This window comes from Dermacentor silvarum, chromosome 2 (assembly GCF_013339745.2).
Source record: "Dermacentor silvarum isolate Dsil-2018 chromosome 2, BIME_Dsil_1.4, whole genome shotgun sequence".
Lineage (NCBI taxonomy): Eukaryota > Metazoa > Arthropoda > Arachnida > Ixodida > Ixodidae > Dermacentor > Dermacentor silvarum.
The window spans coordinates 6,504,257-6,527,534 of NC_051155.1; positions in this window are offsets into that span (position 1 = coordinate 6,504,257).

Genomic DNA, 23,278 nt, shown 5'->3' on the forward strand with positions numbered 1-23,278 from the left:
GCAGAAACTTGGAGGTTAACAATGAAGCTCCAGAACAAGTTAAGGACCGCAGAAAGAGCGATGGAACGAAAAATCTTAGGACTAACGTTAAGAGACAGGAAGAGAGCTGTGTGTATCAGAGAACAAACGGGGATAGCCGATATTCTAGTTGACATTAAGCGCAAGAAATGGAGCTGGGCAGGCCATGTAATGCGTAGGATGGATAACCGGTGGACCATTATGGTTACAGAATGGATACCAAGAGAAGATAAGCGCAGTCAAGGTCGGCAGAAAACCAGATGGGTTGATGAAGTTAGGAAATTTGCAGGCGCAAGTTGGAAAACGCTAGCGCAAGACAGCGGTAATTGGAGATCGCAGGGAGAGGCCTTCGTCCTGCAGTGGACATAAAATATAGGCTGATGATGATGATGATGATGATGATGATGATGATGATGACATATCACCCACAAACCAACGGCCTTACTGAACGCTTCCACCGAACGCTCTCTGACATGATTTCGATGTACTTACGTCCTGACCACACAAACTGGAACAACATCCTTCCTTTTGTTACATTCGCTTATAACACTGCGACACAACGAACTACCGGTTACAGCCCTTTCTTCCTCGTGTATGGACGATCTGCCTCCTCCGTCTTCGACACCGAATTCTTTTTTCTCTCCTGCTTCGCCTAACACCTCCCTCCCAGAAGAGTTTGCAGCTCGAGTCGCGCATTGCCGTGAAATTGCTCGTCGCAACACCGCCGCTACCCAAGAAGAAAGAAACGTCGCTGCGACAGTAAACGCCGCGACATCGCCTCTCCATCCTGGAGACCAAGTCCTCCTATGGACGCCAGTTCGAACCACTGGGCTTTGCGAGAAATTCCTTCACCGGTACATTGGGCCCTACACAGTCCTATAACAATCTAGTCACTCCGCTTCACTCTGTCGCGGACCGCTGTCGTCGTAGTGCAGAAATTGTTCGTCGCCCGCATGAAGCACTTTATTCCCCGTTCAGCCGATCTTTAGAGTGCGGCCAGGTTGGCCGCTTCTTCGAAGGGGGGTAAATTAGTGTAAGCACATTTACCGTACTTCATCGTTCTCATTTGTACATAGCCATCATCATCCCTGTTTGTCTTCTTCGTGTTTGAGCCTGGGCCGCGCCTGCGGAATGAACGGGTCTGCCGGTGCTGCCTGTCCTGGTCGTCTTCCGTCTTTCAATATATATATATATATATATATATATATATACAGGATGTTCCACATCATCCGCCTAGGCTTGTGAGTGGTGGCGCTCGCTAACGCACCCAGGGTTAGTTCTGGTTGTAAAACATAAATACCCCAGAAAGCCGATGGGAAAACGGCTCCGCGGTAGCTCAATGGTAAGAGCATCGCACGCGTTATGCGAAGACGTGGTATTGTTCCCCATCTGCGGACAGTTCTTTTTCCTGTATTTTCATTTCCATTTTTTATCATTTCTTTAATTCAATTAGTAAGTACAAGTAATTTCGCCTATGTTGTGCTTGGTGTCTTTGTTTGTTGGCTTCTTATACGGTTAATAAAAATCGGGCCCCTCGGTTCCCTTTATTCTCGTTTATTATATAACGAGGGTCTCGAATCCGGCAACATTGATGCCTTCAGGTAGCATACGTGGGTTTATTGACCAGTTGGCATCACCCAAAAAGATCACGTACGCGTCACGCCTGCGGCAGAAAGGATGTTCCACATTCGCCGCCAAGGTTTGTGAGTGGTGGCGCTGGCTAACACTCCCGGAGTTAGTTCTAGTAGTAGTAAAAACATAACTACCCCAGAAAGTTGATGGGAAAATGGCGCCGCGATAGCTCAATGGTAAGAGCATCGCACGCGTAATTCGAACACGTGGGTTCGTTCCCCACCTGCGGTAAGTTGTTTTTTTCTTGTACACATTATTTTCGATTATTATATAATCTATTTAGTGCACTTAGTAAGTACAAGTAATTTCCCCTATGTTGTCCTCGGTGTCCTTGTTTGTTGGATTCTTATAAATACATAATAATAAATATATAACATTCAAAAAAGCAATAAGACGAACGTTCTGGCATATCATTTTACTGACGTTTCGGCCTGAGTGAACACAAGTGTAGTCGCGTTACAGTTATACATAGAGAGACTATAGACACTTATTGCTTTGTCCCACACGACATGCGCATAATCAAGCCCTAGTAAAAAAAACGCGAAACCAGTACAAGGTGAAAAAAATGTAAAAAATGACCGGGCAGTTCTAAAAATCAAAGCACATCTGAATAATCACTTCATGTACTCACATAATCATGCGGTGCTAAAATAGTACCAGCTGCGCACGAGTATATAAAATGAACGCGAGTGCGGTCTTCCGGCCTGCGGCAGAAAGCATGACTTAAATATGCACCGGCGGACAGATTTACCAATGCATACGTGCACAAAAACCAGTATATCATGCATTCACAAAAACCAAAGCTTCATATTGTTTCAATTCTGCAATAGTCACGCCCGTAGCATCAGTCAACATGTGACGCGTGCAGAGCATGCCATAGCCGTAGCTGCCAGCCACCGGGCATAAATACAAACTCGCAATACAGGAAAACCTCGTACAAACAGCCACCGTGAGCACATGCACAAGAATATATATATATATATATATATATAGGAAAATCAGAAGCACAACATCGCGGTTATCTTAGGTTTATTATCTTAGGTTTATAAACCTAAGATAACCGCGAAGTTGTGCTTCTGATTTTCCTAAATACGCTTGGCCCATTGAAAAATCCAGTTACTATATATATATATATATATATATATATATATATATATATATATATATAACTGGTCAATTTGAATTCGTGATGTAGGTTTGTTTTCGTTAATACCACAAGAAAGAGCGTTGAACATGTATATTAGGTAAGATTCGCAGACTAAACGATCGTGGTGGGAAGGAAAACCAATATAGCCATTCTATTGCCGTCGAAAGAGTGTCTAGTCGTGCACAGGTGCTCTGTGCTCTCACAGCGGAAGGTGTGGGGGATGCTTTGCGTGAGATCGATGATTATTAAATCGGATTCTAAACGGCGTTTCTGTTTGACCAATATACTGTAGCCGGCACGTACACACTCAAGCAGATAAATGGCGTTCGACGTGCCACAGTTGAAGCTACCTTTAATACGGAGCGCGAAGTTTGAAGCCCAGCTTTTCGCGGTTATCGTGGTTAGCATATGTGGGGATACTTTACTTTAGTAAACGTTATCAAATGGCGAATGTTTTTAACGCGACAGCGTTAAGCGCCCCGTGTCGCAGAAAATCCGGTGTCGGCGCCGGCGTCCGTGGCGGAGAAAATCATCCCGAACTACCCCGACCATGCAGGCCCTCCACGAGGCGCAAGGGGTTAGTGAACAAAAATTGAATTTCTCACAGTAAAATCCACCAGAAAAATGGTCATGTACGACTTCACCACAACCTACAGACATGGTAGCGTCGGATTGTAATTTGAATGAACGAGAAAACAATTCTGTTACGGAGGAAACTCAAGTACAAACCCCTTTTCTAGCATTTCAACCATGCCAACAGCGGCGCACTCGGGTAGTCTACTTGAGAAAATCCTAACCAGATGGCGCTCGCATCCTTGGCAGGTTAAGGAGCCTACATAAAGGCGCCAGTGCTTGCATGTAGGCTCCCTATGGCAGGTCAAATTGGGACTTAGCCTGCCTAATGCGTTTTGGACACGCGCGCATCTGGGCAACAGCAAACAATTAATAAAATAATAAAAAAGGTCCTAGGGCCTTGACATTTTGATAGAATACGGTTTATATTGTCCCTGGAAAAACGTCTTCCCATCGATGCATTCCTGTTTTAAAATGAAGCCGACTTTTAGGGGATCGGTTAAGCTTGGTCTTTGCGAGCTGGCTTTCCCGCGTTCTGTGTTGCAGTGAAGCCTACTCACAAAAATGCGATGTAAGTGGGGCCCGATAACGCTATCGCGTTTCACTCCTAAAGGTGAAGCGTAAGCGTCCTCCAATTCTTTTTTTTTTTTTTGAGAGTCGATACACTACTCATGGTGGGAACATTATTCTGTCTTTCACTTTGACGTAGAATGTTTGATTCGTTTGCGAATGGCGGAAACATTCGGAATTGACGCTGAGGGCGTAAAAATCAGGTTAGTAGCAGGAATGGTCGCCGCCGGCTCTGACTTCACGAGAATATCTTCCCTTTTCAAGATATTATTGGCTCGTTTTATTGCGTCATCAATAATTTCCTTAAGGTACCGGCGGTGGTGGTGGTGATGTTGAAGCAGGTGGGGTTAGCCTGGTATACATCGCCGGCAACTCTTCCGCCTGATCCTCCTTCAAGTTGAGATCAGGGGTGTGTCACCAGGTGTCGATGAGCCCCGTGTCTCGCAGGAAGGCTATCAGCAGTCGTTGCGCTCTCTTCCTGATTGCCGCGGGCCCCCTCCGGGGAAAACGACATCTTCAAAGGTTTTGTGCGTAATACCGCTCTTTTGGAGGCTGTCGACCATCGCTTTTCTTTCTGTGTCGAACTGCGGGCATAGCCAAATTAAATGTTCAATGTCACCAATGTCACCACGGAAAGCACATAGTGGGGAAGCACGAAGCCCAGTCTTGAATAACCAAGCTGGGGTGTACGCGGAGTCGGTCCTGATGCGGTATAAGAGCGTCGCTTCTTCGCGGGTAAATCCATGAGTCACCCAGGCTTCGTGTGGATTCTTGTGGATTTCCCTAAAGTGAAGGTGGATTAGAGTTCCCTTAGAGTTCTGAAAAGCTTTTGGAGCTTTCACTTTTGGGACACATGTCAGTGCTAGGCGTGCAAGGGCGTCAGCTAGCTTTCTCGTTTCCATCAATTCCTGCGTATGATGGTGTCCACTGAAACCTTATGTTAAAACCTTTGCTCGTTAGGTCGTTAGGTACTGGTGGTCCACTTTAGTTCTGCACAGTTAGCATCAAAATCTTTTTGTTCAGAGCATATACGTCTGAAACGGTGTGCCTGGCTATACGGGATCGCGGTTTATTTGTTTATTTATTTATTTATTTATTTATTTATTTATTTATTTATTTATTTATTTAGTATACATTCCGACATTCGCTCAGAGAGCATTACAGTGGGGGGGGGGGATAATACAAATGCAAAACAGTGGTAATTAAGGTTACATAACAAAAAGAACACGGTGACAAATAATACAGTACAGGCAGCATAACTATCTCCAAAACAAAAAAAGAAAAAAGAAAGAAAAGGACTATATGTACATATATACACATATACACATACATGTGCACATATAAATATATAAACACACATACGCACATATGCACTCCCATAAATATATATAGTAGGCGAGCAACCGCAAAAAAAAAACATCAAAACACACGAACTGATCACATGTCAAGCAGTTCACCGTAAAAGGCTGAATTTGATGTTTTAGAAACGATGTCCTCAGGCAGAGCATTCCATTCATTGATGGTTTTGGGGAAAAAAGAATATTTTAACAAGTTCGTTCTTGACTTCATTGGCCTTACTTTTAATGTGTTTTCACGCGATGGGATATGTAATGTGAGTTAAGCATGTATTTTGATTTATTATTGCCAGTATTGTTGAAAAAGATCTTATGCAAAAACTTGAGACGCAAGCAACGCCTGCGTTCGGCTAGCGTCGAAACCTCTAGACGTATTTTCATTTTTGTGACGCTACTAGATCTGCGATAGTTCTCAGTGATAAAGCATGCCGCTGGGTTTTGTACGCGCTCTAGGATGTATTTAAGGTTGTCCTGATAAGGGTCCCATATCGTGCACGCATACTCAAGAATAGGCCTCACGTATGTCGTGTATAATAACTTCTTAGTTGCCAGAGGACAGGGGTGAAAATTTCGAGCCAAGAACATTAGTGTGTTATTTCCTTTTGCGGCAATCTCATCAATGTGATCCTGCCAAGTAAGATCGCTTGAGAAGTGAACGCCGAGGTACTTGGCCCCTGTCACGCTCGGAATGGTTGAATTGTTCACTCTGTAAGAATGGGAAACGTCAGTTTTTTTCCTAGAAAAGCACACGTAGTTGCTTTTTTTTATTTAGGGTCATGCACCAAGTAGCACACCAGTTCGAAATTTTATTAAGGTCCTGTTGAAGAATTTTGATGTCACTTGGATTGTTTATCGAGCGGTAAACAACGCACTCATCTGCGTACAATCGCAGGTTCGACTGGATGTTGTTAGCAATATCGTTATTAAAAATAAGAAATAATAACGGGCCCAGAACAGACCCTTGCGGTACTGCGGACGTGACTGGAACAGCTGATGAGCAACGTCCATTTACCACTGTTATCAGTCTGCGATTTACGAAGTAGTTTTTTAACCAGTTCATTAGGTCAGCGGGAATTTTTAAATGCTGAAGTTTGTGTATCATACAATCATGTCGTACCCGATCAAATGCTTTTTTGAAATCTAAAAACAAGCAGTCAACACTAGTACCTTGATCTAATGCAGTTGTTATGTCACAAGAAAATTCCGTTAACTGTGTGTCACAAGAAAATCCGGCGCGAAAATCGTGCTGTTCTGCATAAAAAAAGTTTTGCCAATTCAGGTGCCTTATCAGGTTACTGTATACGATGTGTTCCATAATTTTTGAAGCGCCACATAGGAGAGAAATTGGGCGGTATTGTTCCAAGTTATTTTTTGGTTCTTTCTTATGAACAGGAACCACATGAGCAATTTTCCATTCGTCCGGCATGATTCCTTCAGATAGTGACGCATATACATTGTGAGAAGAAGATTACTAATAGAGCTAGCACATTCTTTCAGCACGCGATTGGGTATGCCGTCAGGACCTGCCGCTTTGTTTGTGTCTAGGCTGGTAAGGATTTGAAAAATACCATGAATTGATAAAGTGATACCGGGCATTTCCTGAAGAACTGAGGCGCATGCCGGTAACGTAATATTGTTCATTGCGGAATTAGCAGAAAAGGCGGACCTGAAATAGTCGTTGAAAGCAGTGGTTATCAATTCATCATTTGTTATCATGCCATTGTCAGACGTGATGCATTGTATACCAATTTTCTCTTTCCTGTATTTTTTTTTGGCAAGCTTCCATATGATTTTGTCATTGTTTCGAATCTTTGCATCTAAAGTACTGAAAAAATGACGCTTCGCGTCACTTATTTTCGCTTTACAAGTTTTCTGGACAGAAAATAATTTTTCAGAAGGAACTGGCATTTTGCTTTTTCTGAGGTTCTGAAAAAGACGGCGTGTTCTTCTAAGGAGTTGACGGATTTCGGGGGTGATCCATGGTTTATCTTTCCGACGTTTGGCAGTTAGAAATGTTGATGGTATGTGTTCCGAAATTAGTGCAAGTATTTTATCTTTCAGTACGCTCCAAGCAGTGTTAACATCTTTTACTGCGCAAACCTCTGTGAAAGCTGGAAGAAAATTAGTTAATTCACTGTTCATTGACTGGTAGTTTCCCTGATCGTAAAAGTATATCAGTTTTGGAGTAAGCCGAGCTCTATTTTGGTGTGGATAAGAAACGCTGGTTAAAACGACAGCGTGGTCGCTGATACCGGGAACCCAGATAGGCGGAGACACCAGATCAGCTTCATCTGTGAAGAGGAGATCGAGGGTGTTGGATGACAGAGCAGTGACTCTGGTTGGAGACTCGACGCACTGAGTAAGGTTGAAGCTACTTGTGAGGTCCAACAAGGCAGAATGTAACGATGAGTTTGATAAGTTGGTCGGCCAGCCGCGGCCCCAGGACACGTCTGGTAGGTTGAAGTCACCCCCCAGTAGAACTACGTCATAGACTGACGCCAATGCTTCAGACAGGCTAGATATAGCTGCACTGTCATTTCCTGGGGGCCTGTAGAACGAGGCTATTGTAATTGTCCTACCAGTTTGTGAAGCAACTTTACACATAACAAGCTCGCAGTCTATGTTGCAAAGATCGATCGGCCAGCTTTGCAAGTTATCTGAAACAAGTATGAATACGCCCCCTCCGTATCTGTTCCTGTCCGAGCGATAAACTGTGTAGCCTATTGGGAACACTTCAGTATTTGAAACTGTGTCATCCAGCCAGGATTCAGTACCAATGATAATGTCCGGACAATACAGTGAAATTATGAGCGCGAACTCATCTGCTTTATTTTTTATACTGCGGCAGTTGATGATTATAAGCTGCAAACTTTGTTTGACATGCGCAGAACGGTCAGCTTCGAGGGTTTGCTATGAATTACACTGTACCACCTCTTTTGCCTCGTTATCAAAGACGTAGGTGCTGTTTCCAATATTCAAACGGTTAAACCGAAGCTTAAAGGGGTGCGTTTGCTTTTTGTCGAATGAAATTAGATGCCTTCTTTCTAAGCGAACCTGCGCGGAGTAGTCTTCACTCATAGCGTAGCTTGTTTCTTTAAGCTTCCGGCCTTGAAGTAAGACCTTCTGTTTAGTTTTGTAGGACGAAAAAGCAACTAAAGTTGGTCGGTGGCTTTAGCGCGCTGTATCGCCCTATCCTGTGAGCGCGTTCAATGTCACTGTGACTGATGCTGACACCGAGCAGATCCTTACACAAACAGATAACATTTTTTTCTGCCTCATCCCAGGTTTCCCTTTCAGTATCCGTAATGCCATAAAAAACAAGGTCGCATCGCCTAGATCGGTTTTCTAAGTCGTCGGTTTTTTCTGACAAAGTTTGAACTTGTTTCCTCAGAGATTCAACAGTGTACTGAAGGTCCATGACAGCTGTCTGTGTGCCTCTGAAGGACTCAATCCTTCTTCTACTTTGGATAGCTTTGTTGCCAAACAATCTAGCTTCTGCGTGAATTCGACTTGATTTGACTGGACAACTGAAACCTCATTCAGAAGTTTTTGCTGGTTTTCTTGAATTACAGGAATGATATCGACAGCTTTCATCAGCCTTGCAACCTGAGCCTCTGTCAGAGGTTCAGAATTCAGCTCGACGTCTCCGGACAAAAGTACATGCAGATGCACTACAAAGCTCGTAATGCAAAACCACGTGAAAGGTAAACTTCCAATAAAGCGAATAGCAAGAAACAAGGGCCACGGTGTCGACAGAAAACGGCGCTTCTTAGGTTTAGGAGTAGCATGATCAGGGGGGTGAATCTTCCTATACCATCCATTGGTTATTTTATAGCAGACGATCAGTCGACGCTAGCACCAAGGCGCACTTCAGTAAGGCCCTAGCGGATGGATGACGGTACTACGGTGGCGAAAAAAAGAAAGAAAAGCGGCGCGATATTTATTTACCCTCCCCCTTTCGCTATAGCACTTTTTTTTCTTCCTTTTTTATGATAACGTTGTTCCGCTCTTTTCTCCTTTCCCTCTTGACTTTCCTATTCCTCCTCGCAAGCCTCGCCTCATCCTCCCCTCATGCCACGCGCAATGCTCTTTTTTTTTTATTATTTCTTTAGCTGTCCGCGGCACTTTTTTTTTTTTTTGTCACGGCCGTTATCAGACGCACCGCCGGACCGAAGCGCGCGCTCCGCGCTCCTCTCCTGTCCGGCCGTGCCATTCGTGCTGCGTGCTTGTGCGCAGTGGATTCTTTTTGCGTTTTCATGCACGCAGTCACGTTCATTATTAGTATCAAGCAAGCATGTGCCCAAATTATATTTAAAAGATAATTGCACTTACAACACAACAGTTCTTTGGACTCACTTAATTGTGTTCGTTTGCGAAAACCAGAATTGGAGCAGACAGTGCAAGACACTATAGAATGCAACAAAACGAGGATGGTGTTCCATGTTCGCACATGTAAAAAACATTTATTGTAATTGATCTAATGGCCAATGCGCAGAATAGCTTCTCACGGCCTGCTTCTCGCTCGGTCCATAAAATCCACCTCCGTGAAGAGCACCGAGCATATTCTGCGGTTGTTGACCTTGTCTCTGGGCAAATCCATTAGGTCCATCCTTCCAGCGTAGGTTAAAAACGCTTCAGTCCTGAAGAACAGTGAAGATGATAAATTATAACATCGCAGTTGGAACATACAAAACAGAACTCGTTTCGCATCACGGCAGAGTTCTAGTTGTGATATGTCAACCTTAATTCCCAGAAACGCATTTTTAAACGATCGCGACCAATTACATAGAAATAAGTGCAAAGCGCACACCTACACACGTGTTGCTTGCGATACGCACAGGTGGTGCTATATTTATCAGGAGCTTTATGTTCGCTGCTTGTTGGCATAACGATTTACTGCATCGTTGCGGTGTTTTCAAATCAACCAACTTATGGTGTTGGGCTGCTGAGCACGAGGTCACGGGCTCGAATCCCGGCCACGGCGGCCACATTTCGATGGGGGCGAAATGCGAAAACACCCGTGTACTTAGATTTAGGTGCACGTTAAAGAACCCCAGGTGGTCCAAATTTCCGGAGTCCCCCACTACGGCGTGCCTCATAATCAGATCGTGGTTTTGGCACGTAAAACCCCATAATTTAATTTAAATCAGCCAACTGCTGCCTCACCATCGGACAGCCATGTACGACTGCGCACAATTACTATCACAAATAAAAACCGGGAAGTAAACAGCACGGTGCTCACCTGTTGTCTTTAGGGATGCGGTAGAATTTCACGTCGCATGACTCACTTCGTCTGTGTTCGTACACCACGGAACCACACACGAACAGCGACAGCTGCGAGACATGGCGGAAAAAAAGCCGAAAAACGTGCAACGATAGGCTACCACGCGGACCACACTGCCAGCACGGAAGGCGAAAAACTGACCGTATAATGCCTGAAAAAAAGTTCTGCCTTTTTGGCCGTTATCAGCACGGCCGAGGACGAGCGCGGGCCACGCCGCCGATAGTTGAAGGCGAGAGAGAAACGACAAAGTTGAGAGAGGGTTGACAAGAAAAAAAAAAGGAAAAGCGATTTTGGTTCCGCATCCATCTCATGGATGGCGCTGCAATTCGCGTGGACAAAAAACCAGCGGAGTTTCCAGGGCCTGGCATGATATGCAACACCAACCTGCAGAAAGACGGCACGTAAGCGCATGGTAGTGCTCTCGTCGACACCGGTCGCCGTTGTGATGGCGTGAGGCTGCCGCTTTAGTACTTGATGGTCTGTTGGCGACGCCCACTGTCCGCTGACGTTTTCTATGACAGCCGACATGGTCGAAAGATCCAGCGATGCTCCCGCCATTTCCACCGGGCATCGGTAGGCGTGGTCAGGTTGCGGTGATAGCGCCGACATGAGTACCCCAGCTGCCGCGATCTGCAGAAAGACGGCACGTAAGCGCATGGTAGTGCTCTCGTCGACACCGAACCCCGGTGTCGACAACCGCGGCGATTGGAACTCGTGGAACTGACGCCAGTGCACCAATGGACCAGCCGTCGTCTTCGAGGGGATTCACCAGAATTCGGACCTCTTCTATTCGCGGCAAGGGAGCCAACCGACCGCGCTACCATGGCCAGCCAGCTTACACCGGCACAGCTCATCGTGAGTCAACCTATCGCACCACAGGCCTTCCACGGCGACTCGTTCGAAGACGCCGAGGACGGGTTGGACAATTTCGAGAGAGTGGCAAGGTCTAACGAATGGAGTGAAGAACGCAAGCTGCGCCATGTGTATTATGGCGAATTCCATTGGGAGAACAGGAGCAGGGCGCCGCGCAGTGCGGAGTCGGGCGACAGCGCAGTGAGAGCAGGCACACTAGACCCGCCACTGGAATACGGCGAGCATTCGGAGAGCAGGTGGGAGGGGGACGTGTGAGGAAAATGTACCATGTGACTAAAGGAATCGACGTCCCACCATTCTCTGCAGGAGAGCGGCAAAACACGCGTGATCGTCTTGTAATCTGTCGGGCGTAACCATGTCACCGTTTGCGGCCACGTACTACATACTTTTGTGCAGCGCCGACGCATCCCACAAAATGTCCGCCTGCGAAGATCATCTGAAACTGCAACTTGAATCTGAAGTTGAGCTCCAGCAGCTTTCGCTGCTGTCACCGTCGAGCGTCTCAAGCACTTCAGCAAGGCGACGACGCTTTGCTGCCGCTGTCCCCAGCGCATCCAACGAGAAGCAAGGCGGACTAGAAATGCCAGGATCTGTCGCTAAATCGCTGCGAAGCTCGCTCGTATCACCGACGTCAAAAACAGCGGTACCAAAACTATAGTGCCTAAAATATACAGTATCTTCTAAGCAGTATACCAAAACACCAACTACGCTTGCCTGCCGCCATTACCGCCGCGCGCGCCGGCTAAAGCAAAATAAAAAGAAATTAGGAGGATATGACGGTTTAAGTCACGTGACTTCCCCCATACTCCGCTTTTCAAGCGAGAGCAGTCCGGACTGCTTCCGGCTAGGGTTGCCAGATTGGGCTATTAATAGCCAAATTGGGCTACTTTTTACGCGGCTTGGCGTCGAAAATTCCGACTTGGCTACATGGCTATATTTGGGCTATTTTTGTATTAAGGATTTCCGGGTCCCGGGGACCACGTCAGCATTGACAAAATTGGGGACGCCGGTTTATGAAAACCCAGAGCTCATTGCTGCTAAAACGTTATGTAGGCAAGGCTGTGTTTTTAGGCAATGTCGGCGCTGAGTGGATGGCGTAAGTCATCGCTGCACACGTCTTTCCAGGCTAAGCTCTCTTTCTGTTTTGGTTTCGGCGCCATCTGCTGCCGCTTCACGCGTGGTTCAGTAAGAAAACCGTTGTCAAAACTAGGCATGGGCAAGTGGGCGAATTACAGCCGTGCATATAAGAAGGAATGGGAGAAGGAACCCTCTTTCAAAGGTAAATTTTACTTTGTGCGCATATTTGGTTTTAAAAGCGTCTGGTGGTGCGTTGTTTCGGAATGGAGTAAAAAACTCGGCAAATTTATTACTCTATTACAAAATGTCTGAAATTCATTTCGCATTCGAAGGCAACTATTGCATCTGCGAAGCATATAAAACCATTCAAAATTTAAAATATTGCAATTGAGAATGAGGGTGTTTTAAGGTAGGGTCAATGTCTTGCGTGAGGCTCCCACATGATCACGAACTCCGGCACAGGCACGAGCGCACTGTCGCACTTCGTACTTGCGGTGGATGCACTTTGTACTCGCTCGTCGTCTGCCGTTATCTCAAGATCGGTAGCCACGGCACGGTGCGCGTGGAGGACCACTGCCGTTCCGTTCCCTCTTGCCCTTCTATAGTCTTTGGAAACACACAGATATTGCCGGCCCACCGGCTTTATTAAAGAAAGGATAACTGAATGCGCTATAGGATATTATTGCGATAGCAATTATATGGACACTTCTACCGGATTTCTGCCGTCGCCGTCGCCGTGAGGTTCCCTATAGATAAAATCTTCGCCGCGCGCCGTATGCCCGAGCGGAAGCGTGCGGGGACGCGCGCTATCACGGAGAGCGAACGCACTCAATCACCCACGCGCAAGCAAGGAAGCGGGAAGCCAGCGCCGGAGGGAGCGCGCGGGGGGGGGGGGGGGGGGCACTTCTACGCTGTCAACGACCGCGCTCGTCGCTCGTCCGCACCGTCTCTTATTTCCACACGGCTCTGACCTTTATGCGCCGTGCATTCGCCGCTCAGTTTCCGTTGAAGCGATAGACCGCACGTACCTTCGCCCGTTGCGGCGTATGGGCTCGCTGCCAGCGTTTTCACAGTCGTTGTCTGCAGTCATTCAGTGTGATCTATTCATGTTTGTTTGTGCGCGCTCACACCACGCTTGTTCATTCAGTTAGTAATAGTCGGGCCACATTTTCCAACGCACGCTACACATGCAATGCTGCCCGGATCGGCAGTGCAGCAACACAGGTGTGTCCCTTCGCACTCGCTGCCCACAGGAAGCGCTTCTCATCAACCCCACCGTTTCATACGCGCCTTCTCGTGGTCATCGAGTCTCTCAAGTCGGTCTACTTACGCCGCAGCACACCTGCTTACTTAATCAGCTCATGTTTACTACAATTTATATTGCTACCAAAGCCGCTCACCTTACTTCGTATGACATTGCTGTGTTGCTATCGCATTCATTGCTTCGCCGTTAGGGCGAAACTGTGACATTTTTTATTGCGTTCCCTTTTTGCAGAAGCAAGAACGCACGTGCGCCATTTTCAGTTAGTGTGACGTAGTGACGGTAACGGAAGGTGCGCCAGGCTGGTCGAACCGAGTGTGTTCGCGAAGAACGGGTTATCAGAGTACGCGGGCTCGTTTCCTTTACTGTTGTCTGCCCCGGCGGGCTGACCACCCGTAAAATGAGTATTTTTGGAACGTGAGAATGCTTTTACCAGTGATTCTTTCAAAAGTGGTTGTCTCTGACAAAATAACAGGTAACTAAGCAAGAGGTATTTGCTTTGATTGCGATAGCAATTATATGGGCACTCCAAGCGCATTTCTACCGTGGTCGTCGCTGCAGTGAGGTTGCGTCTAAAGTTCAAACACGGTAACATCGTCGCCGCGCTCGTATGTGTTCCCTAGTGGAATTACATTTCTTTGTTTTTGCAATTCACACTGAAGGTAAGGTACACAGCCCCTCTCGGAAATATTGCAACACGCGCATTCGTGCCTGCATTCACAGAAACTTACGCTTCAGATTGCACGAAATTGGCTAGGGACTCCCTGCTTAAAAATTGCGCAGTTCAACGCTTCGATACTAATACCATCTGGGTTATTGCCAGCGCCGTAATCCAGGTGGCAATTGAAACTGTAAACTTTAATTCTCCTCTTCTTCTATGGGTCAGCAGGTCGTTTCGTTTTTGCACTAATGCAGTCACAAATGTCCCTTCTTCGCACGAAGAAAATGCGAGAAGGTTTCAAGTTTTCTCCAGAGTCCAGTGTGCCTCTAAGCGGCAGCATTTGCTAACTCAGCGTCAAGCTGCTTTCGAGAAAAAAAAATGTCACAGTTTCGCCCTAAGGGCGAAGCAATGAATGCGATAGCAACACAGCAATGTCATACGAAGTAAGGTGAGCGGCTTTGGTAGCAATATGAATTGTAGTAAACATGAGCTGATTAAGTAAGCAGGTGTGCTGCGGCGTAAGTAGACCGACATGAAGAGAGACTCGATGACCACGAGAAGGCGCGTGTGAAACGGTGGTGTTGATGACAAGCGCTTCCCGTGGGCAGCGCGCGTGCGAACGGACACACCTGTAGCGCTGCACTGCCGATCCGGGCAGCATTACATGTGTAGCGTGCGTTGGAAAATGTGACCCGACTATTACTAATTGAATGAACAAGCGTGGTGTGAGCGCGCACAAACAAACATGAATAGATCACACTGAATGACTGCAGACAACGACTGTGAAAACGCTGGCAGCAAGCGCAAATATACGCCGCAGCAGCGGGCGAAGGTACGTGCGGTCTATCGCTTCAACAGAAACTGAGCGGCGAACGCACAGTGCATAAAGGTCAGAGCCGTGTGGAGATAAAGAGACGGTGCGGCGAGCGACGAGCGCGGTTGTTGGCAGAGGAAAAGTTCGCCCCCCCCCCCCCCCCCCGCTCCCTCCGGCACTGGCTCCCGCTTCCTTGCTTGCGCGTGGGAGAGATAAGAGACCGTGCGGTCGAGCGACGAGCGCGGTTGTTGGCACAGTAGAAGTGCCCCCCCCCCCCGCTCCCTCCGGCGCTGGCTTCCCGCTTCGTTGCTTGCGCGTGGGAGGTTGAGTGCGTTCGCTCTCCGTGATAGCGCGCGTCCCAGCACGCTTCCGCTCGGGCATACGGCGCGCGGTGAAGATTTTATCTATACGGAACCTCACGGCGACGGCGACGGCGAAGGCGACGCCGACAGCAGAAATCCGGTTGAAGTGTCCATATAATTGCTATCGCAATAAAATACAAAATTGGGAAAGAGAGAGAGCGGGATAGAAATAACATGATTATTTTATTAATCAAGCATAGGAAAGGCATCACTATTCTAAAATGCATTGAGCTCGGGCCGCCTCTTGGGCATTCGATCGCGACCAGCCGAAGCTGATCCTAGAGGCTGGAGCTGGCAGTATTTTGCCCGACACTTATAGAAAAATGCCTCGAGTAAAGCGAGGCGTGAACTAAAGTTAGCTCAGAAGGTGACTCAGTAAATACTGATAGCGTCATGATTCAATCGGAAACGAAATCCTTCGGCTCGTTGTAACAATAAGTGGTGTCCAAATCCACGTCTGAGTGGCAGCTCTCACTACAATTCTTTACGCAGATCTTGAGGCCACTGTTGTGCTGGTTGCGTGAGGCGGAAGTAATTTTGGAGCCGGAAATACGCGGTGAACCATCTGCACCATCTATAAGACACCTGCAGAACATCATCAAACTTTTGGCTATGTTTTTGGCTACTTTTGGGTCACAAAAAATTTGGGTCTGGCTATCTTTGGGCTACATTTTGGGATCATTTGGCTATTTCTTGTTGGGGCCATCTGGCAACACTACCTTTCGGCGCAGCGAAACTGCTCTTGTTCTACGACTGGATGACGGCTCTCTCACTCCTGTTCGATCACCGAAACACGTCGCTTCTGGAACGAGCACTTTCAGCGTGCTTTTGAGTGCTCCTGTTCTCCCAATGGAATTCGTCATTAGATGCGAAGCATCTTATGCTCGGGGCTATGTCCCTCCCTGAATCCGCCGTGCGACGTCCACACCCGCACTGCGCATGCGCATACTCCTCCCCTCCTCTCCTTGTCTCATCTCCTCTCCTCTCGGCATTCCTCCTCTCCGACGCTCCTCTCCTCTCCGGATTGCGCAACGATTGGCAACACCTGCGGCTCCGCGCGCGATAATGCGAAGCAGTTTAGGTTAGAGGCGCGACGGTAGGCGCCCCAGAGGTACCGGCAACAGTCACCAACGCCGCGCGCGTTCGGAGCGAACGCGGGCAAAACGCTGACGGCGTCGACAACAGTTCGGCGCGTTGCTGGTGCTGCTGCATGTCCAAGTTTATACAGCTGATAAAACTACCTTGAGTCGACCCCATGGCTGCTTCGCATACTACTCAGGGTTCCCCTACGGGAACATGGTTTAATTTTTTTGCTTTAGAAGACTCTGCGCGAACGTGGTTCGAAAACCACGAGGCTTCTCTGTCGTCTTGGGAAGAGTTACGGCAGCAGCTGCTGGCTACGTATGGTAGCAACGATCGCAGGGAGAAGGCAGAAGCTGCTCTTCGGGCACGGAATCAGCGCACGAATGAAAGCGTAGCCATGTACAGGGTCGTCCACTCTTAGTACGAACACGGCGCCGCGTATCCATGCTCCGCGGAGCGCCAGCGCACAAGGCGCGGCCGCGCATCGAAGCTAAACGGCGCAGGCGCACAGGGGCTTTGAGGTGGGGCTTCGTGTCGTCTGCTAAAGTGCGCGAGCGCGCTGTGCTTCAGCAGACACAGACGGAACAAATACAGCTCGCTCGCGCGCTTTAGCAGACGACACGAAACCCGCCTCCAAGCCCCTGTGCGCCTGCGCCGCTTAGCTTCGATGCGCGGCCGCGCCATGTGCGCTGGCGCTCCGCGGAGCGCGGCCACGCGGCGCCGTGTTCGTACTAAGAGTGGACGACCCTGTACATAGACATGCCCCGCCTTTTCAAGCGCGCTGACCCCAACATGAGTGAAAGTAAAAAGGTGAGCTATCTCATGCATGGGGTGAAGCAAGAGCTTTTCGCGGGTCTCGTTCGCACTCCGCTACGCACCGTTGCGCAGTTTCGATCGGAAGCAACAACGATTGAAATGCCGCTTCAGCAGCGATCCCGGCAATACAACCGCGATTTTAGCTGCGCGTCCGCAGATGTCTTTTCTGCGTGCACTGACAATAATCTGCACACACTGCGGGAACTCGTCAGGTCTGTAGTCACGGAAGAGCTACGCAAGATGCAGTCTCACGAAGTTCCACCGGAACCGTCTGTCGTCGATATCGTCAGAAGCGAAGTCAGGCAAGCCATACGGGAACCACAGTGTGAGCCAGCACCGGCACGACCGACGCCAACGTACTCCGAGATGCTCAGGCGACCCGCCGTACACAGTGCACCCATCTTTCAAAGTGCACCCATCTTTCAAAGTGCACCGATCGTTCACAGTGCATCCATCGTTCACAGTGCGCCCATCACGAGGCCGATTAACTACGTGCCAATAGCGCACAATACGCCCCGTATGGCTGAGACAAGGCCCAGGAAAAGTGACGTGTGGCGCGTCACGCCGACCGTAGGCCGTGTTTTCACTGCGGAGAGGCTGGTCATCTGTGCCAATTTTGCCCATACCGTCAAGCCGGTCTTAGAGGATTTCCTATGAATGCACCATGCCACCGAAATGGCGAAAGACCATCTGACATCGAAGAGTACTTATGTACGCGGCAGAGTTTTAGCGCACCTCGCCATCACCAACCTAGGTCGCCATACCCTATGCGTTACCGATCGTCAAGCCCGCGTGCCTCTTCAAGCACGACTAGGCATCGTTCGCCTAGCCCAAAGCCGGAAAACTGAAGCGAGCGACTTGTGGAGGTGGGGCCGCTAACAATCCACACAATAACAATAACAAGATCCTCCACCGCGGTACCAGGGTGACATCGACGATTGGTTCCAGGTAAAGAAGTGCAGCAATCATAAAATAGCTTCGGACTTGCCCTTGCTTATTGATGGGTACGAGCTCAATGCGTTAGTTGACACCGGGGCGGATTATTCGGTGATAAGTTATGAACTGGCGAAGAAGCTAAAAAGGTTTTGACGGAGTGCAAGGGACCTCAGATACGCACAGCAGGTGCTCACCTTATTATGCCCCTCGGCAGGTGCGCCGCAAGAGCTCGGATACGAGGATTTACATACGTTGGTGAATTCGTAGTACTTTCAAAATGCTCGAGGCATGTTACACTTGGTATAGATTTCCTGAAGACTAACGGCGCCATTATCAACTTACAGAAGTCAAGCGTATCATTCTCGTCCGAACCGGGAAGAATCAGGGAACCATATATCACTCCACTGCGAGTCGTCGATGACGATGTAGCTGTACCGCCACGCAGCAGTGTAATAGTTCTCTTCAAAAGTGGCACCTTCAACGAGTGCGAAGGTATGGATGACGGTCCAGTGACTGTAACACGAAACTTTTCTCGAACAGGAGCGTGTGTGTGGCACGAGGACTCGTTCACCTCCGTAGGGGGTGCGCAGATATCCTACTCACGAATTTTGGGAACGAGTTTCAGCACATCGCGAAGGGAACAACTATCGCCTTCTTACATTAGTTTTCTGAGCCGACAGAATTAGGCAGCCTAGAGCTAGCATCCGCGGCTGTGCCAACGACCCGCGACGTCAGCGAAGTAATTGTCATCAATCCGAACCTTTCAGTGCTTCAAAAGCAACAGTTACACAGCCTGATACAGTATTTTGCTGAATGTTTATCAAGTTCTTCGAAAGTACGGCGCACGACCATTACAAAGCACAGAATTATAACAGAGGAGACAACGAGACCGGTATGCTAACATCCGTATCGAGTCTCGCCGAAGGAAAGAGAGATTATCAAGAACCAAGTACGCGAAATGCTCGAAGACGATGTCATTCAGCCTTCCAACAGTCCGTGGGCATCTCCCGTAGTGCTTGCTAAGAAAAAAAAGACAACACACTGCGGTTCTGTGTAGACTACCGTAAATTGAACAGTGTGACTAAGCGGGATGTATACCCCCTCCCACGCGTCGATGGCACGTTATATCGGCTACGGTGTGCAAAATGTTTCTCCTCCCTCGATCTGAAAAGCAGATATTGGAAAATTGAAGTGGATGAGCGAGACCGCGAGAAGACAGCATTTGTCACCCTGGATGGACTATATGAATTTAAAGCTCTCCCATTTGTCTCTGTTCTGAGACGGCAACGTTTCAGCGCATGATGGATACTGTACTTTCCGGCCTAGTATACCTAGACGATGTCGTCATCTTTTCCGCAACGTTCGAGCAGCATATATAGCGACTGTGCTTACTGTTGGAGGCAATCCATTCGGAAAACCTAACAATTAAACCAGAGAAGTGTCAGTTCGCATTTGAATAACTTCGATTCCTTGGACATGTCATCAGCGCTCAAGGTGTTCGACCAGATCCCGAAAAAACAGCGGCCGTCGCAATGTTCTCGACGCCGGTGGACAAAAAGTCAGTACGACGCTTTTTGGGTCTATGTTCTTACTATAGACGATCCGTCAATAACTTTTCAAAAATATCAGAGCTGCTAACAAAACTTACAAGAGATGATGTACCCTTTGTGTGGCAAAGCGAGCAATAGAGCGCGTTTAATGAGTTGAGAAAACGCCTGCAAGCGCCCCTAATCCTTGGTCATTTTGACGAAACAGCTGAGACAGCAATACATACGGATGCCAGTAATGTCGGTCTTGGTGCCATCCTGGTCCAGTGGCAAAATGGCGAAGAAAAGGTTACAGCATACGCTAGCCGGACCTAATCGAAAGCAGAGACCAACTATTCAGCAACCCAAAAAGAATGTACCGCCGTGATCTGGGCCATAAGTAAATTTCGTCCATACATGTATGGCAGACCATACAAAGCAGTCAGCGATCACCATTCCCTTTGCTGGCTGGCGAACCTCAAGGATCCATCTGGAAAACTAGCAAGATGGAGCATCCGATTACAAGAGTATGACATTACGGTGGTATGCAGATCTGGAAGAAAGCACAACGATGCCGACTGTTTGTCGCGCGCACCAGTAGACGCAGCACCATCAGAGGAAGAGGACTTTCAGCACCTAATCATTGTCGAAGCAACTCAAATCGCGGAACGTCAACGCGCTGACGAAGAATTACTACCACTCATTAAGCACCTTGAAGGATTCAGCATCCAAGTACCACGTATTTTTTCCAGAGGCCTGTTATCGTTCTGCCTCAGAGGAAATGTCCTATACAAGAGAAACTTTAAGCCAAACCGCGAAAAGTTTTTGCTTGTAGTCCCTGCAACTATGCTTCAAGAAATTCTACAAGCATGTCACGATGAACCTACATCTGAATATTTGGGCGTTAGTCAAGCGTTCACTAGGATTAGTTTGAATTATTATTGTCCCAAATTGTTAACTTCAGTGCAGCAATATCTTAAGACTTACTGCGAGTGTCAAAGGCGGAAATCGCCGTCTGTGAAACCGGCAGGCCATAACAGTCTATAGATCCACCGCAAGCTCCATTTCAACAAGTTAAAATGGACCTTCTTGGACCCTTGCCTACATCTTGGGAAAAAGTGGATCGTGGTGGCTACAGACTACTTAACCAGGTACGCTGAAACTGACTCCCTATACCGAGGAACGGCCGCTGAAGTTGCCAAGTTCTTCATGAACAACATAGTCCCCCGGCATGGCGCTCCAACCGTCGTCATTACTGATCGTGGAACAGCCTTCACAGCGGAACTTATGCAATGCTTGATGAGGATGACCCATACTGACCATACGAAAACTACTGCCTATTATCCTCAAAGAAATGGTCTAACTGAACGCCTGAACAGAACCCTCACTGACATGCTCTCTATGTATGTAGATGTTGAGCATCAGATGTGGGATGAAATTTAGCTCTACGTCACCTTTGCCTATAACACGGCCGTACGAGAGACAACGAGAGTTACACCATTCCAGCTTGTATACGGTCGTGCAGTTACCGCAACATTGGACGCTATGCTGCCGATAGATGATTACGATTACCCTCCGGAGTTAGATGACTTCTTACAAAGAGCCGAGGAAGCCCGCCAATTGTCAAGATATAGGGTGTGTTCCAATACTCGCCTTAGACGGCTAAATAGACAGCTAAGTGGACGGCGGCTATCTTAAGTCTGGTTCCAATTCTCACGAAGATGTCAAAGTAGACAGCATCGAAGTCAAGAGCGATGCAGGCTACTTTCCTGTCTAAACAAGATGGCGACTGAGCATGGCGCTTAGAAACTCGATGGGAAAGTTGTCTGCGCACACAAAAACGTAGACACGCTTTTCTATACCCTTAATGTAAGTCACATCATGTTTTTCATAGGTTTGCAGGCGAAAATACTTAAAATACAGAACTAATGTGTGCTTTTCTCAACTTTTTTTTGTCGCCGCGAGGTGGCGTCACGTCGCAGAAGCGTCTTCCAGACGGCTCGAAACGCGTTCCATTACTTGTCCTCGAAGCTGTCTTGGCTGTCTTCGTAGACGTCAAAGCAGACTGTCTACGATTATGGAAAGAATTCGAAGACAACCATATAAAACGTCGCCAACAACAGATCGATGCAAGGCACTACAACCGGCGACATCGCGAAACGCGATATGAACCTGGTGACAAAGTTTGGGTATGGACCCCAATACGACGTTGTGGGCTCCCTGAAAAACTTCTTTCTCGATATTTTGGGCCCTATGAAGTAGTTCGCCACCTTAGTGACCTAACTTATGAAGTAAAGTCTGCTGGACACGAGCGTTCAAGGCAACGCAACCCCACGGAGCGCATACATGTTGTGCGCATGAAACCTTATTATGACAGATAGATTGAAGGAGCAACCAGCAAGACGACCATGATACAAGTTAGTTTATCTACAACACGTACATATTATGTCGCTTTCTTGCGCATCGGGTCGATGCGCACTAGGAGGGGGGATAGTGCCACGTAGCCTGCATTCACGGACCACGTAGATCGCTTTGAACGCCAACAGCGTCCATCACGACATTCGGGGTGCACCTGTCTACCAGCCTGCGGGCGCACGAGCTCCAACCGAGAAGCTGCCCCACCAATGGAAAACGACAGCGTGTGGTTTCATCGAGGGTGGTCGCAAGCGGCGTTCGAAAACAGTGGCACGCGACAGAGAGCGTTTTTCGGAGACTTTCGCTGCGCAGGCAACAGAGTGATCCTCGTTAGCTCTGGGTACAAGTTCGCCCCTTAATAAATAGTTTATTTTTGTAAACCTGTGTTGACTGAAGTATAAAGGTTTAGGGTGCAGTTTTCAAAAAATTCACTTTCCAGTATGCCCATAAAAATATTGGCATAATTCGGCCCAAACCATGTTCCCATAGAAGTGCCACTGACCTGTACATAATGGCTGCCATTAAATTAGAAATTATTTAATTTCAGAATGAGCTTTAATAGGGTGCCCAGTGTGAGAACGCTAATGGGCTTATCAATGGCGGATTGTCCATAGGCAAGGGACAGACAGACAGACAAAGAACTTTATTTGTGGTCCTGAGGAACCGCTTTAGGGTACCTCCCTTTTCAGGGAGTCCCCGTAGCCGTCGCGGGCCGCACCCACGTCGGGGTCGGAAGATCGTGGTCCTCCGCCCTGTCGCAGGCCCTCTGGACAAGGGATAAAGCGCGAATGCCGTCTTGATGTGGGATATTTGTAAAAAGGACCCGACATCCATCGTCACAAGCAGTGAACCAGAGGGAATGCGTAGGTCTACTA